The sequence below is a fragment of the Lycorma delicatula genome, chromosome 10 (genome assembly GCF_047948215.1).
Source record: "Lycorma delicatula isolate Av1 chromosome 10, ASM4794821v1, whole genome shotgun sequence".
Lineage (NCBI taxonomy): Eukaryota > Metazoa > Arthropoda > Insecta > Hemiptera > Fulgoridae > Lycorma > Lycorma delicatula.
The window spans coordinates 110,313,595-110,331,648 of NC_134464.1; the positions used below are offsets into that span (position 1 = coordinate 110,313,595).

The 18,054-nt window shown below is 30.8% G+C and overlaps 1 long non-coding RNA gene across 1 annotated transcript in view; it reads left to right on the forward strand.

The window, feature by feature from the left end:
* LOC142331201 (uncharacterized) overlaps positions 1-15,750 on the forward strand; it is a 46,427-nt gene extending 30,677 nt beyond the window's left edge. Inside the window, exons 2-3 of the long non-coding RNA XR_012757916.1 lie at positions 12,676-12,865; positions 15,387-15,750. This is a non-coding gene — a long non-coding RNA (uncharacterized LOC142331201). The remainder of the gene's footprint in view (positions 1-12,675; positions 12,866-15,386) is intronic.
* The last annotated feature ends 2,304 nt before the right edge of the window (positions 15,751-18,054 follow it).

Here is an 18,054-nt window from a genome sequence, read left to right on the forward strand (position 1 = left end):
TGAAAATCATCCTGCCTCCAGCTATTGTATCGATTCATTTTTTCGGTTCTTTTATTTTACAGAAAACTTTAACTGTGGCCTTGAAAAGGCTCAGCAAAACATTTTCTTGTGTAGCACCCCCCAACTAATTTTAGCTCCGAGCCGCCATTGAACAGAACAGCATACGGAATTAGAAAAGGTTTTTTATGTGGCTATGATGCTTTACGTCGAACAAGAACTTAATAGCACACATTACGACGTTCTACAAATGAAAAAATGAAGAGATTCATAATGTTGTAGTTAAAATCGGAGGTATAACAGTGTCCAATATCTATAAACCACCAGCTGTATCATAGCCAACGTCGGTAATCCAAATACGACCTCATCCTGCGGTCTACTTGGTGATTTTAATAGCCACCAAGAGCAATGGAAATATAAGGATTGTGATGCGAACGGTGAGGCTCTGGTGAGATGGGCTGAGGATGAGAATTTTGGTCTTGTCTTTGATGCTAAAGACCGATTTACTTTTAAATCAGCGGCTTGGAGGCGGGAGTATAACCCGGATCTATGTTTCACCTCGAATGACAGCACAAGTCAGCCGCTGCTAGTCACCCGAAAAGATCTCTGCAACTTTCCCCACAGCCAGCACCGTCCAGTTATTATAGAGGCAGGTAGTCGGATTTCTCTCGTGATCTCTGTACCCCGCCCTAGATGGAACTTCAAAAAGGCTAATTGGGAAAATTTTTCTAGGAATCTGGATAAATGCCTAGGCTGGAAACCACCGATAGGCAAAAACTATAGCAGATTTATTGGAGCGGTAACAAGTACCGCTAAGAAGTGCATCCCTAGAGGGTTTCGCAGAGAATATATCCCAGGGTGGTCCCAAAATAGCGAAGTTCTCTACCGAAGCTTCCTCGAGACGGGCGATTAAGAGGTGGCAGACGAGCTTCTCCATAGCCTCGATGCTGCAAGACAACAGAAATGGTCGGAAACGGTGGGAAGCCTGAACTTTCAGGCTTCGAGTCGTCGTGCATGGACTCTGTTAGGAAAATTAGGAAGCGGATCTCCTATTCAGAGACCAAAAGCAGGTGTCTCCCAAACACCGTGGCATCCCACATAGTGGCAACATCCAGAGCACCAAGAGACAGGGCGCACACAGTTGAGATAAAACGCGAACTAAGGAACTTGAGGAGGAAGGCAGGAGAGACTGAGTATGCTCGCCCTTTTACGCTTGAAGAGATTGAGTCGGCGCTCAAAGGTGTTGCTCCAGGGAAAGCACCAGGGTTCGATGGTATCAATCCGGAATTTTTATTAAACTGCGGAAAATACGCAAAACTTTGGCTGGCCAGATTCTTCACTGACATAATGCAGACCTGTAGCGTGCCTAGAGAGTTCAAGCGATCGAAAGTAGTAGCCATTTTGAAACAGGGGAAACCAGCAAACTTACCTAAGAGCTATAGGTCTATAGCATTGCTATCAGTGACATGTAAATTACTAGAAAGGCTTATCTACAACAGAATCTGTCAGAGGATATATGATGTTATACCGATTGAACAAGCAGGTTTTAGGCCAAAACGAAGTTGCACCGACCAGGTTCTCTCGCTCACAACGTACATTGAAGCGGGGTTCCAAAGAAATCTTAAAACCTCTGCTGCGTTCGTTGATTTATCAGCTGCTTACGACACTGTCTGGATAGAAGGCATGATTTCTAAGTTCCTCGGTGTAATCCCATGCAAACTAACAGTTCTCCTCCTTAATAACATGTTGAACGACAAAATGTTCTGTTATCATGGGATCCGATATAAGCTCACCTAGGAAACTCAAGAATGGCCTGCCACAAGGGTCGGTACTTGCGCCTCTCCTTTTCAGCCTCTATGTTGCGGACATGCCAGAGTCGAGATCTAAAAAAGCATGGCTACGCCGATGACTGGGTGCTAACAATAAAATGTAGATCATTTGAAGAGTCGGAGGAGGTCCTGATGGCTGACCTGGAGAAACTGGGGAGGTACTTCTGGAGATGGCGCCTCCAACCGAATGCTAGTAAAACAGAGGTGTCATGCTTCCATCTGAGTAACAAGTTTGCTAATAGGGAGCTTAAAATTCTATTTGAGGATACGTGGCTCTTTCACAATAGCACACCGAAATACCTAGGTGACACTTGATAGAACGCTTTCATTTAAGGAGCACCTAATGAAAGCTGTAGGGAAATTGAGAGCGAGAAACAACATCATACATAAGCTCTGTGGAATGACGTGGGGAGCATCGGCTTCCACTTTGCGCACATCGGCTTGGAGCCTGGTCTTCTCGGCTGCTTAACAGCCCTTATTTTCATAGAATTGATGATCAACTTAATGACACTATGAGAATGATTGCCCGGGTTATCAGGTCTACTCCCGTGGAATGGCTCTCGGTATTGAGCCACATACCACCCCCGAACCTGCGCCGTATGAACGCTCTTGTAAGAGAGCACAAGAAGATTATGGATAATCAAAACCTGCCAATACATGAGGACATTGAGGATGCCAATCGGGGTCGCCTTCGGTCTAGAAAGCCACCTATCAAAACAGCAATTGGTGTCACAGAGGACGGATTTGACTTAACTGACGCCTGGTGTCGAGAATGGACCACAAAGCAGAATAACCAAATCCCATGTACTACTCAAAGGAATACAGACTCAGCATGGTAGGTGGGTCTATTTCCTGTATAAATGGGGTAAAATGCTCGTGAATTTTTACTGATGTTACTGCTGACTTTTCTTCTTTTTTATTAGGCAGGCCCTATTAAAGTGTGTTGAATTTAGAATGGATCTGTTCATTTAGTATAAAAATTGCTATATGTTTGTATATTTCCTAATGTTCAAGTCTGTTAAGAAGTAAAATTTTGTGCATGTGTAGAATATCAAGGTTGTTGTCAATGTTTGTGGGGTTTGGTTAGCAAAACCTCACATAAACTAAAAAACAAATAAAGTACAGTATCCTTGATTGAAAACAAAGATAACTGAAAATGTTCTGAAGTTAGTTTTTTAGAAATGTTTTATTATTCAATTCAGTAAAGTGTATTTTTTACAAAAAGTTTAAATTTCAAATTAATATGTATATTACTTTTAAATTAATTATATATATGAACACTAGTCTAGCCAAGAGATGGAGCCACTTAGACCCCCATGGCCTAGGTCAGCCCAAGTGAGCCCTGGAGCCAACCCAGGGTTACAGAGCTTGCCTTGCTCGCCACTCCCATCTAGTAAGGGACAGATCCTCCTGGATCCCCACCCTGTTCGTTACCCTCATGGTTAGGAGAATAATACTGATAAATAACAATTAAAGTATTCAGACTTCATAAAAACCTGAAAAAGAAACTAAAGTTCATGTACCTTTGATGCCAAAAAAATTCATATTATTTCTATTGCGATGGTGACAGAAATAATATAATAATGAAGTAAAAGGATTAATCTTTTTTTTTTCTTTAATAAATATTTTTACTTCAAAACTACACCTCTAAGGAGTCTATGGTCTTGGTCTATGACTTAAAACCTTGCTCGGGATAACAAGAATGTATCCTACAAATTTTAAAGCAATCAGTCTGGTTGGTTCTCATCTGATATGGTTTCCAAATAGCCACGATCTGGTTGATCTACAGCATACCTAATGTATATAATAGTTAGCCTCAATGCACTATCACATTCCCTGTTTGAATTGTGAAAATTGGATGAACCTTACAGTATATGTTTTAAGAGCATCCCAGTACACAAACCCAAATGGCCAAATTGAAAAATCAGGCTTATTGCAATGTGCTCGGCTAAATGGAAAATGAAATATAATATATCTGCATTATTGCTTATAATTAGAAATATAATCTAACCAAACTACACTCACTTTGCTTGCTAACTTAACTAGAGAACAAAGGTTAGCTAACATAGATTAAGTTTGGTTAGATTAAAATTATAATTTACAAATTGCCAGGTGCATTGCATAAACCTGATTTTTTCAATTTGCCTACAACATATATAACTAAAAATGTAATAATGCATTTGCTTTACTGTTCAGGTAATTTACATTGCATTTTATAACTGATTGGAAAAAAACAATTACATTTGCATCATATACTGAAATTACATCATATAATGAATTAAATTACATCATATATGAATTACATCATATAATGAAAGATTACTAGTATTATTGTATGTATGATAATTTTCAAGATTACTACAATATTTATAAAAATTTAATTATAATTACATTTATAGAATGAATAATTCTTTTTTCATTTATGTGCAAGTGAAATGTTGAAGTATAGTATGTTTTGCATTAGTCAGCAAAATGAAATAAACTATAATTGAAAATTTAGCTAATTAAAAAATTTAGCTGTTATTAAAAAAAAAATAATATATTTCGTTTTCTAAGAAAAAAATACATCAAGCACCAATTGTAAATTACCTTATAAAAATTATGTAAAACAATGAATTTAGACTTTTATGTATTATTCATGTTTTATGTTCGTATTGAATTGATTTAGTATACTATAAACTGATATTTGCATAATTTAAATAAATAAGGCAAGATATAATAAACATTTCTTAATAGAAATAAAACCTCTAGTAAAGGTCTGGCCAAACAATGTATAATTCAGTTTATACTTTTACAACCGCACAATCTCAGGGATGGCATGGTTGTTGCTTTATAAACTCTATTTCTATTCTTTGATTTCTGTTTATTACAGAAAAAAAGATTTTTATTTTGATCATATATTAAAAGTTTAGAGATGCAAAATCATTGATTATTGATCAATGATGCTTTCATAATGCATTGATGCAGTGCTTTCATCTGGATAAGCATGCCCCCAATCCCACCAGGTTGGTCTAGTGGTGAACTCATCATTGCAGATCAGTTGGTTTCAAAGTCAAGAGTTCTAAGGTTCAAGTCCTAGTAAAGGCAGTTTTTTATATGGATTTGAGTACTAGATCATGGATACCGGTGTTCTTTGGTGGTTGAATTTCAATTAACCATACATCTCAGGAATGGTCGACCTGAGACTGTACAAGACTACACTTCATTTATATTCATACATATCATTCTCATTCTTCCTCGAAGTAATACTTTATGGTGGTCCAGAGGCGAAACAGAAAAAGAGAGATATGGAGTATGTGCCATCTGTGGATTATCTTACCCTTGGGAAATTTTGTGGACTGGAAACATATCTTGAACAATTGCCATGAATGTTCTGGTAGTGTGAGCTGTTGCCCCATTCTGATGGAAACTACACTACATTGAAGATGATATGTCTTTTGTAAAAGGTAGTCATAAAAGTTTGAAGTTAGGATGGTATGAGATAAATCTACACATCAGGTTGATGTGTAAAAAAATTTGATTTTAAAAATCAAAATTTCTATATTTGATGCATTCATTTGAATTTAAATATTTTATATTATTTTACTGGTAAATATGAGCTAACACAGACGATGGTAATTCATTAACTCTGCACTAGTATTTTTGGATCTTTTTTAGGAGCTACAAAACACTCCTGTTACTTTGTTGTATTCTGTTGATATATTCTAACTTATTACTTTTTATGTGTATTAACAAAATGTTAGTAGGTTTCCTGGTAGGCAACATTTAGAATATCTTTTATAATTTTGTACTTTGTACTTTTAAAATCCTCATCAAAATGTATTAATAGAGCCTGAAACATTTCTAGGTAAAAGAGAAAAGTAACTTTTAGTAATACCTTTGCTGTTTTTTCAGTTACGCTAATGTTTATGTGGTATCTTATGTTTTGCATTTTATATTTTTCATAATTTTTTTTTCTTTGATATGGAAGTTTAACTTATGTTCTATTTATCAAACTGTTATTCATAATATTCTAAGTTAAGCTCTTATTATTAACCGTATTGTAATATATAAAACAAATTTATCTTATCATTGTAATAAAATAATGTACCTAACAAACAATTTTATTTTTTTGCGATAACAATTTCCTTAAATTTTTCATGTTATTTATGACGTGTTTATCTGTTCAGAAAATAGCTAAAAACTTTTTATTATTATTTTTTTTTAATTTATTGATAGAATATAAAGAACCTAATGTTGCTGTACTGAATTGAGGCAGTGTATGTATTGATTGTTTTTTTTAAAGGCATAAATTAAATGCATTAATTTACTGATTTACAATATTTGTTTCTGTTTTTTTTTCTTTTTTTTTTTGCTGTGATTCATAATATACCTAAGGTATAAAGATGCACCATTCTCGATTACTTTGAGGTTAGACAGCGTCATTCTGCTGTTTTTATCGCTTTCAGGTCCTTCTTTTTTCAATACCCATTTATTACTAGGACACAACTTTATTACTATTGTTGTTTCTTGCAATATAATGACTTGCAATTCTTTTTCTAATTCTACTGAACATTAATATGTATTTCTTTTCTTTGATTTTAAACCACTAACAAAGACTTAAGAAAAGCAGCAACCTACTTAAATTAATTTAATTTCTCAAGTATTACTTATTTAATATAAATTTCCAATCAGTTGGAGTAGTGGTTAGCATGCTGGCTTTTAGATTATTTTGTTATAGTACAATTTGCAACTTCTTTTTTTTTCTATATATATATATATATCATTTCATCCATCTCATGATATTTCCATGGGTCTTCAAATCACATTTCATCTGTGATCTTGTATTATCAGCTACCTCCATTTCTTTCATGGTTTTTTTCCAGTGGGTCCACACAAGATAACAAATTAATGTGATCTACCCTGATTGGGAGATTATTTATTGTCACAACTCACCTTGTTTCTTTATCTATCAACCCTTCTGTTCCATGATCTATTCTATAGTTATGTTATGTTCTTCCTACTGATGATGTTGAGATTGTAAGTTTGAGAATTTCTGGTATCTGTTAGCAGGATGCCTGCAGACCGATCCAGGGACTCCTTTTCTGCCCTGTGGCTGCACAATAGCCCTAATGGTCAAAGAGCTTATAAGTAAAATTAGATTTTCTGACTCCTTTAAAAAATGCATCTACCTTCCTAACATTCAGCATTTGTATGAGCTCTCTCACAACATCCCACCACTACAATGGAACAGTAGTTTCCTTTTGTTAATCCTGCCATTCTCTCTTTATTATTTCATTCTCTGGTTTTCAGAGGATTTTACCAGTTCAAGTAATCAGCACTCTTTATGTGCTACTACATCTGGGCCAGTACATTTCTCTTGGCAATCTCCATTACTTCTTTCTTACTCTCATCTGTATTATCCCAAAATAATAAAAAAACTTCCTGAGTACCTTTCCTTCATTTTATCGTACTTGCTAAAGTTCATATTAAATATTTTGAGTCACAATACCAAAATAAAGTAAATTTAGCATTTAATCTTTCCTTCAAGTTCATAATTTTACTTGTTATCAATAATAATAAAAATAATTGTCATATTTAGTGTTACTCTACCTTATATAAAATTTGTTCAAATTATATTGACTGTTTGGTGTCTTCTTGAAACATATAAAATTGTGGATAAATTTTTTCCCCGTTACCATTATAATCACTACACTATAACTCATTCCCAACTCTGAACATACTTTTATTGCATCGAACTTTAAATTGTAGTAGCCAGTTATAAACTCTGCAAAGGATGACAAATGAAAACTGGCTATCATTATCAGTAAATAAAGTAGGATTTATTTCCTTAAAGTAGAAGAAAATGATAGACCCTAGAAGGTAAGGAAGGTAAGGAAATGACTAAATGAAAACTATGCATGTTTGAGGGCTTAGAGATGGCTGTTCCACCATTGAGCTTAATTTGCAGGTGGGAGATGAGAAGGGAATTTTACATACATTATCAAGTTTTCGTAATATACTTAAAGAGAAAAAGGCAGAAATAAAAATTTTGATTTGATTTTTCTATATTCTTTAGTTTTTCTGTAATATTAAAACATTTTTCTACGTCTAAAATACAACATTTGTAAATCTTTGTTTAAGTTATTAACTCTAACCAGTTGACTTTATTCACTAATTTAATGTTTATTGATGGTGTATATTTGCTCAGTATTAAATGTACATTTTGATTTATACAGTAATTACAAATACTATTTTGATTCATTGTTATACATGTTACATTCTCTATCGAAGTTAATTAACATTACAGGTGGTGTAATTTAATAAATTAAGTACATTTATATTCATTTCTCTGTGAACTTTATTCATTATTTAATTGTAGAGTTTTTAAAGTACCGCTTCTTTGTTTTGTAGATTAATAAACTTTTATTCACATTTCATTTCTTATTTCTTAATCTTGTACTTGTTATATGATCTGAAGACTGTTTTTTTTTCAAAACAAAGAATTATCATTTGCAATTTAAATTACTTTTTTAAAGAGAATATTAACACTAGTAGTAGTAGTTGCTCATACAGTTATTTAAGATTAAATTATGTGGAATCACAAACAATTATTATCCTTGAAATTATGTATGTAACTAACAAAGCTGCACAGTGTCAGATATTCATTTTAAATCACAATAATTTCATGTTATAAAAATTGTTCTTACATATATACAATTTGTATAAATATTTGTTTTTGTTATTTAAATTTGAAAGGAAAAATATGTATGGGAACTTTTAGATTCTGATATTTGTATTTCTCATATTTTTGAACTCAACTCATTTGCCATTCTTCCCAACAGAAGAAAACTATTTTTTTTAAATACTAAATATCACCTTCATGGTAGAGTGGTAGCATCTCTCGTCTTTCATCCACAGTTCCATGTTTGAGTCCTGGTCAGATATGGCATTCTTCATATTGAAATATTAATTATTATTATTCATCAATAACTGTTATTGGATTTCTAACCTGTTGTTGCTATATAAATTAATGAACAATAATAATAATGCAGCTGGCAAACAGTTTATTAAATTTGGCTTTCGTTGTTGGTAAAGTTACCTTCATACATTTTAATTTCCAGAAGTTATAAGAATATAACTTCAGGATGTTGCCTGAATCAGCACTCAATTAACACTTGATTTGCTAGTCGCCATGATAATATGTGGTAACACTTTTTAAAAATTATTTAACTTTTAATGATTACTTTATGCAGAAATTTTGTAAATCTTTTCGTAATTAATTATTGAGCTCCCTCATTAGTTGAGTTGGAATGGAATGCAAGGATAGAAGAAGAATTTGTATCTCCATACTAATCGCAGAACCTGAACAAAACTCCCTTGCTGCTGTGTCTTTCTTTTATCGGGCGGTAATTATTTATTTACAAGTAGTGTGGTTGTATTTATTTTGTTTTATTTATGGACAGAATTATTTGCTGCATTCCAATCCTTTAGACCAGCGAGAAATTATTTGACCGGGCTGGCCAAGGGAGACTAGCTGCATATGAGCTTCTTTCTCTTGGCATGATTCCATTTCATTCCTTCTCCTGAAGTCCTTTCGCTTCTAGAGTCTTCCAACCTAGCAGGAATGCGCCTTTTGGGAGCCTTAGTGTTGGGAGGATACAATTCGCTCAACTTTCTGGAGGGAGTTGCATATGCTGGCAGTAGTTGAGTCTCTAGTTGTGCTGCTATTAATGACATCAGTCTTAAAATATTTAGGAAATACTACAGTGTGTGGTTGAGTAATATATTTGATCTGTGCTGTGCTTGTTTGTTGATAAGTCTGTGAAACCCATTTCTATCTTTAAGTTGCATTTCTATCTTTCATACAGAAGATTCCAACATAGAATCATGATCAGACTTAATTATCACTTTTCATGATCTTAAAAAAATTTGTCTCTCTTACATAATTGTAACTGGGTGTTGGGTTTTAGTTGCTAAAAGAAAAAAGTTTTTTTTTCTTGTAAGTTTGTCATTAATATCTTTGACTGTATGTGCCCAGTTTCTATGAATTGATAGTATTAGTGTTTTTGTTACTTTTTTATGTGTTTGCATACTCCTGGGTAGGTGTACACCAACTGTTTTAGTACCCTTTTTTTGTATTGTAGATTAATAAACTTTTATTCAAATTTAATTTCTTATTTATTAATCTTGTATTTCTTATATGAATCTGGAAACTAATCATACTCAGATTTTATGTCTTTTGTTTGTGGTTTTGAAAGTGACAATGTTGTAAGATTGTTGGATGATGTATGTTTTTTCTACATTAGTTGTATTTTTGATTATGTTGAAACCAGAATTTATTAAAAATTTGACAAGAGATAATATTTAACTTTCTGAAAACTTCAATTAACATATTAATAAAAAAACTTATTTTTCAGTAGTAGTTAACAACACTAATGCAATTACATATCATCTTTTTTAATTGTTGAAAAATTATAAACATCTTTCTTTATAAATTTTAGTAATTCTACACTGTTGTAACATTTTCTCATATTTTTCAATTTATTTTAATAAACATGATAAGTCAATTTGCCATGCATTCAGATTTAAATACTATAACATTCTGGAATAGTTGGGGAAGTTTCAATTTTTAATTGGTAGTATTCACTTAACAAAATTTGCTATGTAATTGTTCATTTTATTCGTCTATCTTTATTTAGACTAATGGCTTTTAATTACACAATCAAGAAAAAAAATTTACTTTTGTGTTAGTAGAAAAATAAAAAGTGCATACTGCTGCCATTCATGAAGAATTCCATATAATATTTTCTAATTCCCCATAACTAACCTGCCAACATTTCCATAATCTAAATATAAAATTTAAAATTATTGGTGGCAAACAAACAGTTTTTGCAGATAAATTGAGAGCTATCAAACCAGAAAGTCAGAAATGCTTTCATTAGATAAGAAATAATAAAATTTATTTTTCAAACATTCATTGATGATGTACATAACTATTAATTAATAAATACATAAATAATTGCAACTGCATAAATAAGTATATAAGTAATACATAAGTACATAAATATAATAATACATAAATAAATACTTTAAATGTATTAGATAGATTTAACATAATTAATATACCATCTTAACATACTTAAAGATATAAATAGTAATACAACTAATCATTAACAAGAGTGAGAAAAAGACATTTTGGAAAATTAGACAACCCTTGAAAATAAGTTTTTTAACACTTCTTTACTTAACTAAATTCCGAACAATTACTTTCAGGTAAACTATTTAGGAAATAGTTAGTGGTACAGCAGTGGCAATAGCATTTATTTCTGTTTGCTTTCTAATTATTAGCAAATAAAACTAACTTTGTACTAAAAGGTTTATTTTTCATTTTAGATGTTTTCTTCAAATCAGCAACCCTTGACTACGTAATTATTTTACTCTACTATTTATAATTAAATTTTTTTATTGTTAACTACAATAAAAGAAATTATATTTTAAAAACAAAATCAAATGTACACTCTTTTTAGTTGTGTAATTCATTAATAAAGTAATTTTATTTTGTTTATCAAAATGAACTCTCTGTACTCTTATACTGAAACAATTTTTCAATTGTTTGTAACACTTTGTTGCAGTTCAATTGTAAAATATTGTTATAATTTTTCAAACAACTCACTAAGCTGTTAAAAACATTTGATGATACAAATAAAATCTTTTAAAACCTCAGCTTAGGTAACATGAAGGTTCCTTAATTCCTCAATGCCCACTCAACTTGGGTATTAATCCTATCAAAACACCAAAATCAATAAATACAAAGCACTTTATAAAAATATAAATGCCTCAAGAGTTCATTAGGTTCCTTAAAAATTGGATATGTATTGATTTTACACCATTTTGTGTATAACTTGTATAACACCTAGAATAAGTTTACCAAGTATTCTTAAGGAATTTAAGTAGAAGTCTTATAGGCCAAAATTCCTTGAGTAAAGGGGAGATTTATATTTTGTAAGGAGTTTATTAAATCTTGTGAAGCAGATCCTCATTTTTCTACACAGCAATTGTTTTTACTGATTTTATGAAAATCCTCGTTTGATTAAGGAGAAGAAATTTAATGAATTTAAAGCTAATGTTTAGTATGGGATTACATAAAAGTCTGGGACCTTTTTTCTTTGATGAAAACATAACATGTAATTCATATCTTGAGACATTATGAGATCTTATTCCTGAGTTTTTAAATAACTCCGTGTTTGACATTTGACAGTAAGATACAGTATCTTCTCACTATGTTCTTCAGTTTTGAAACTTTCTTGATAAGCTGCTTCAGAATGAAAATGGCAATGAGAAATGATTGAATAGGCACCATTTCATGTAATTTGATACCTTGCAATTTTTCATTTATTTCAGGAATTGTCAGAAATAGTATTTTCTGCAAATCAAAATGATCTGAAACATCTCAAGCTATCAATTGAAAACAATTAATTTTATACATCTTAATCAAACTTCACTGGAAAAAATATGCTAAACTGTCATGAATGCATAAAAGTAGAAAGATGACATTTTGAACAGTTCATCTGATATGAATTAAATGTGTAGTAACAACTTATTTTTTATTTACCTTCTTTTAATAAATGTTTTCTTGTAAATTTGTTGTTGTTTCTTATTGTTTTATTGATTATTTTCTTATTATTGGGAAACAAACTTTTAACCACCATGTCAAAAAGATAATCTTTTACTTTTGTTTGAATTGTAATAAAACTGAAATCTTTTGGAATATTTTAATTTAAGCCATGACATAAACAAACACCTGTTTTATTCTTTTTTTTTTCTTTTTTTAAATCTAAGTTTATTTAATTCAATATTTTTGTTTCAGGCATGCTGATGTTTTAAATAACACAGCTAATAAAATACATCTATTGTCAAGTACAGATGTTATTAAAACACTTACCCATGTAGATCATTATGATCTACAGGTAAGGCCCTTAAATCCTAATGGTGGGCCTTTAATAGTCTCATGTCGAGTCTATGTGTTCTTTTTGAAGTCTCTTGATGCACCAAGTCTTGTAAGTAATTTTTTATTTAGTCTTAATATTCATTATTTTATGAATTCACTAAATAAATTTAGAACCTGATTGTAGAAATATATTGTGAAAATGTATTGTGAAATATGCCAAGTGTGACTGAGAGACCAAAACCCATGAACTAATTTTACTTCAGATTAGCCATTCACAATCGGATTCAATTATAAAAATAAGACCTAAAAGTTAGTCATTGACTTAATTTTTTAAAAGGTTTCAAGTTTATCTCATCAGAAATGAATTTTGATAACTTTGTTTAATAAAATTTTTACTTCCTTGTGCAAAGTAAAGAAAGTATGTGATCGCGAAAAATTTTGGTTTTCAGATTTCAATGGAAATTTCAATTTTGACCATCCTTGAATCCATTTTGACCAGTTTTGGCATGATGTCTGTAAATACTTACGTATTTATCTCGCATAACTCAAAAACGATTAGGTGTAGGATGTTGAAATTTTGGATTTAGGACTGTTGTAACATGTAGTCGTGCATCTCCCCTTTTGATTGCAATTGACTGGACTAAAAGTCTCCAAAAAAGCCCAAATCCAAAAAATGAGGATTTTGAACTAACTGCAGTAATAAGCCCTCATTGAGAGCTTTTTAACAATATATCTTCTTTATTTCAAGATCTAGAATCGGTTCCCAAATTTTCTCCTTTTCCTCCTGAATCATTTTATATATAAATTAATGCTGCTCTAAAAAGTTTTAAAATTAAAAAAAATATATATGAAGTGGTCGTTCTAAAAGAATAAATAAAGTTAACTTAAAATCTATTATGTATTATACAGTATATAAAATTCTACTTTAAAAATTGTAATTTTCAAAGTAGATTTAATAATCTAAATTAAAAATCTAATATAGTTTACAAGGTGGCTTTATTCCATAAAGCCACCTTGTAAACTAAGAACTACTGTAATGCAACAACTTTTACTGCAAACTTACCACATATACTCTTTATATTTTATTACTTCTAATATTGATGCCGTAGTTTCATATGTTTCTTTCATGTTGACTACATGAACTGATAGAATGAATGGCTGTTACTATTATGCAACAAAACTACTTTCATGCTAATTTTAGAAGAGTCAGTAAAAAGACACCATTCTTCAGGAATATGCTAAATTCCAAGCTGTTTCATCAGGCCATCAACATCAGTACAAACGTGTAATGAAATAGGTGTTCTAAATGTAGTAACTTTTGTTTTTTCCACTGTTGCAGTCTAGACCCCAGAAGTTCAGCTTGGTGCTTTAATAACTTTAAATCGCAAAATAAATGATTAAATTAATGTTGTTGAATTAAATGAGGAGATTTCTCATCAGAAGGTGGTACAGGTACAGGTATCTCCTCTTTGTGTGGTACTGGCTTTAGAACTGAGAATTAATTTGGATATTTTATGAACTTTCTACTTTTGAATGAAAATCCAAATATATCTGTCATACAAAAGTAGCAGTCACCGAAGTGGTACTTAGGTTCATGCCAAACTATCGGTACAGCAAACGGCATAGCTTGTTGTTTCCCCTTGAAACATTCAGTTAGAGTTACTGAGCACAATATGCAAGTAACATGAGGCGTCGAGATTTAATTTTGATCCCCGAGTGCACAACTCAAATAAAATTTATAAGCTGTTTTTATCAATTCAGAAATAGTCTTTCTTTGAGATTTAGGCATAATTTACCACAGACGTAATAAAAACTGTCTGGTTGATTTGAAGATCCACAAACTTTTGCAGAAGCCATGTTGTGGCAAGTAAAAATGAGAAAAATCACTTTTGTAAAATAAAGAGTTGATGAAAATATAACAAAACAGTAATAACTCTGTTAAAACAAAACACAGTTTAGACAAGTGAAGCTTCACTGAATAAGATTTTAAGCTCTGAAGTAGGCATCAACAGATATCTGTATGATATCATCATACAGACATGTTTGTATGTTTCTACTTCTCATGATACAGTGTATATATATATATATATATATATATATATATATATATATATATATATATATATATTTATTTATTTATTTATTAAGCATTTATGCATTTTGTTTAAAAGTAAAAATACAGAAACTATTCATAATTGTAATCAGAAGTTGATCAAAATGAGTATTACAAAAACATTTACAAATTTATGATTTACATAAAACCGTTTCATGATAATGCAATTTCAATAGCATATTTGAAATCAGAACCAAAATTTCAATGAGAAAAGTTGTGTAACATGTTAAGACACAAATTTTGTGTTGACTAGTGTTTTTATTGACATAGTTTATTTATTTTAAGTATTTATTTAGTTTCTAAAAACTTCAACCTTACACTAGTTTCAATACTCTTAGTTAACCTCTCTTTAGATCCACTTCCATTGTCTAACTTATTTATTTTATCGTAACAAAATTCATGACATTTTCACATATGCTACACAAATATTGTGTTAAGATCATAAACAATTTCAAACTAAGTTTTTTATCTATGAAAACCAAATAACTGATTGCATATCTTTCTTTTTTTTGGACAGGACCAATGTGAATTTCCTACTGCAGAACAAAGACATGGTTGAGCTTGATAAGTGTTAATACAAGTGATCAAACTCTAAACTCAACCAAGATCATCTCAGTTTATATACTACATATATTTTCTGACTTTCTCATATAGTTTTCTTACTAGTATGTAAAATGAATAGAATTTTAAAATTTTAATAATTTTTATCATCAAAACAGAGCAGCTATGCTGTGTAAATAATTTTATTTAAGAGTATGATTTATTATTATTGGACAATTTAAAACTTTTATCTGGTTTTTTATTAATTGTTATTTAAAATTAAATGTTGATGTATTTCAATACCTTATTATTTGAATAAAATAATTTAAAAAAATTATAAATTGTTTTATTTTAAGATTTCCTTTTTTATCTATTTTTATTACCTAAATCTCCTCTTTCTAGGTCCATTTGGTTGCCAATAATTTACGACCTCAGTTTCCTTTTCTTATTCTGTTCTTATCAAACTTTTCTAATATCTTTCTCTCTTATCTTTGTCCATTTGTTATACATGTTCAAATACCTACATTACCTCTTGATCTTTAGTTAGGGAAATGCTGTTATGCAGAGCGTGTTATATTGATATTAATTTTCAGATGCAACTCCTTTTTTTGCCAGTATACAGAGTGATTGTGGTTAATTATTCATAAGTAATGCATTTTTAAAATGTGTGGGTATACTTTAAAAATATATCCTGATAAATCTGAAGTACAGAGCTGTATCTTGTTTATGGAAAAAGTAGTGGTCAGTAGAAATTTATCAGTGGATTTTCTGAACATGTCATTGTGACTCAAAAAAGTCATTAAGTCATTTTCTAGATTAGATTAATGCTTAGTATGAAGAAAGGAGTTGTCACCCATCATAGTTCTCTGATATCTTTCCTACAAAATTAATGAAATAATTTAAACCAAATTAACATTTATGGAGTTGATGTGGAAAATTTTTACTAAAAAATTATTCTGTTACCAAAATTTGAATTATTATAAGAAAAAAAACGTAATAAATTATTACTGAATTTTCTTAAGAAGAGCTTTTGCACACCCTCCTTAAAAAAACAACTACCAGGAATGCAACCAATAAACATCATCCATCAGCTCTTCTGTTTCAGCGTTTAGCCAGATGAGAGTGTAGCCCTTTATATTTATTTTGTAATCAATATGATGATGTTTGTTATTCTTAAGAATAGTTGTGCCATTTTCAGGAGCATATTGTGACTCATATCAGATCGTCATTAACCGTTACGGTTATTTGACTTGATAAATAAAAAGTAAATTTTTATTGATTTACTAGCATGCTTTTGTCTCAATTCAAAACATTATCCAATAATATGTGACAAAATGAAAGAAATCATTCATTAATCTCATAAATCAAATTTGTATTATAAACTCATTTTTTATAACATTTGTTAATGGGCTGAATTAGGAAGATTCAGTCCAGCCTTTAGATGTAGATGAGCATAATTAGGTGTAAAAGCATCTTTAGTTTAAGGTTATCCAATAGCTAGAAGGTAATATGCACTGGCAAAAGCTACATATCATTAAAACAAATTAATGTATATTTAAGTGGCTGGTTTAAAATTTAAGTAAAACAGATATTTGAGTACGTATATATTTGCCTGTTTAAATATGAATTATGAAATAATCAGTGAAACTGGCTGGAGTAATTTTAGGTTGGCACTTTCATATGTTCTGACTAAACGGTGTAAAATTTCCTATCATTTAACCATACTTAACAAAAGAGAATAATCATTTCATTGAGCATTTAATAATTGGCAGCAAATTTGGTGCTATGGCCAATGTAACATTGCAACAATGCAACATTCAGAGAGCATTCAGCTTGGTGATGCAATCAATTGTTCTTTTACATATGAAATATGAGCAGAATTATTGACTGTGTTCATTCATAGTATTGCCGAAACAATCTAAGCATACATTGATAGTTGGCCCATATGGTAAGATGCTTTCAACCTTGTATTCAGGCATATTCAGGTGTCTGCAATGTGTTAAGTGTTGAATTCACTGTTGACCCTGAACCAGTTTTGCGACGATTGTAATATCAAAGGTGGTGTTTAATTATATTTATCCTGAATTATTGTATAAAGTAGTTTTTAATTTTTAGAAAGTGCTTATTGGTATGTGCATGATCAACAGAATTAAATATAATTTTTGACTTTTGGTGAGGGATTTAAAATTTTTTGTCATTTTTTATTAGTTTTCTATTTATTTATTGATAAGTATTGTAATCAATAATAAAGAAAGCAACATTTAGTGGGTGTTGGTTTTAAAACACAACCCAAGCAAATTATTTTTAGAAAAGTCAATACAATAATTTTCTATGAACAGATTGGTACCATTATGTATTGTTGTTTTATAATCAGCCTATATAAGTTTTTATTTATTTTTTGTGAACAGTTAGCTATTTATAGTTATCTGTGTTTGTTATTAAGAAGACATGGTTTTGAACACGAAGAAAGAATTTTTATTGAGGAAAATTATTTAACAATTAAATCTTTTCTTTTGTTCCAAGAAGCTTTATATTTGCAGATGATCATGCTGCTAGGCTTCACTATTGTCAGTGGTTTAATCAGTTTGTTCAGGAGAGCGTTAGTATTGGATATGTATTTTTTACATTAGAGACTTTGTTTCATT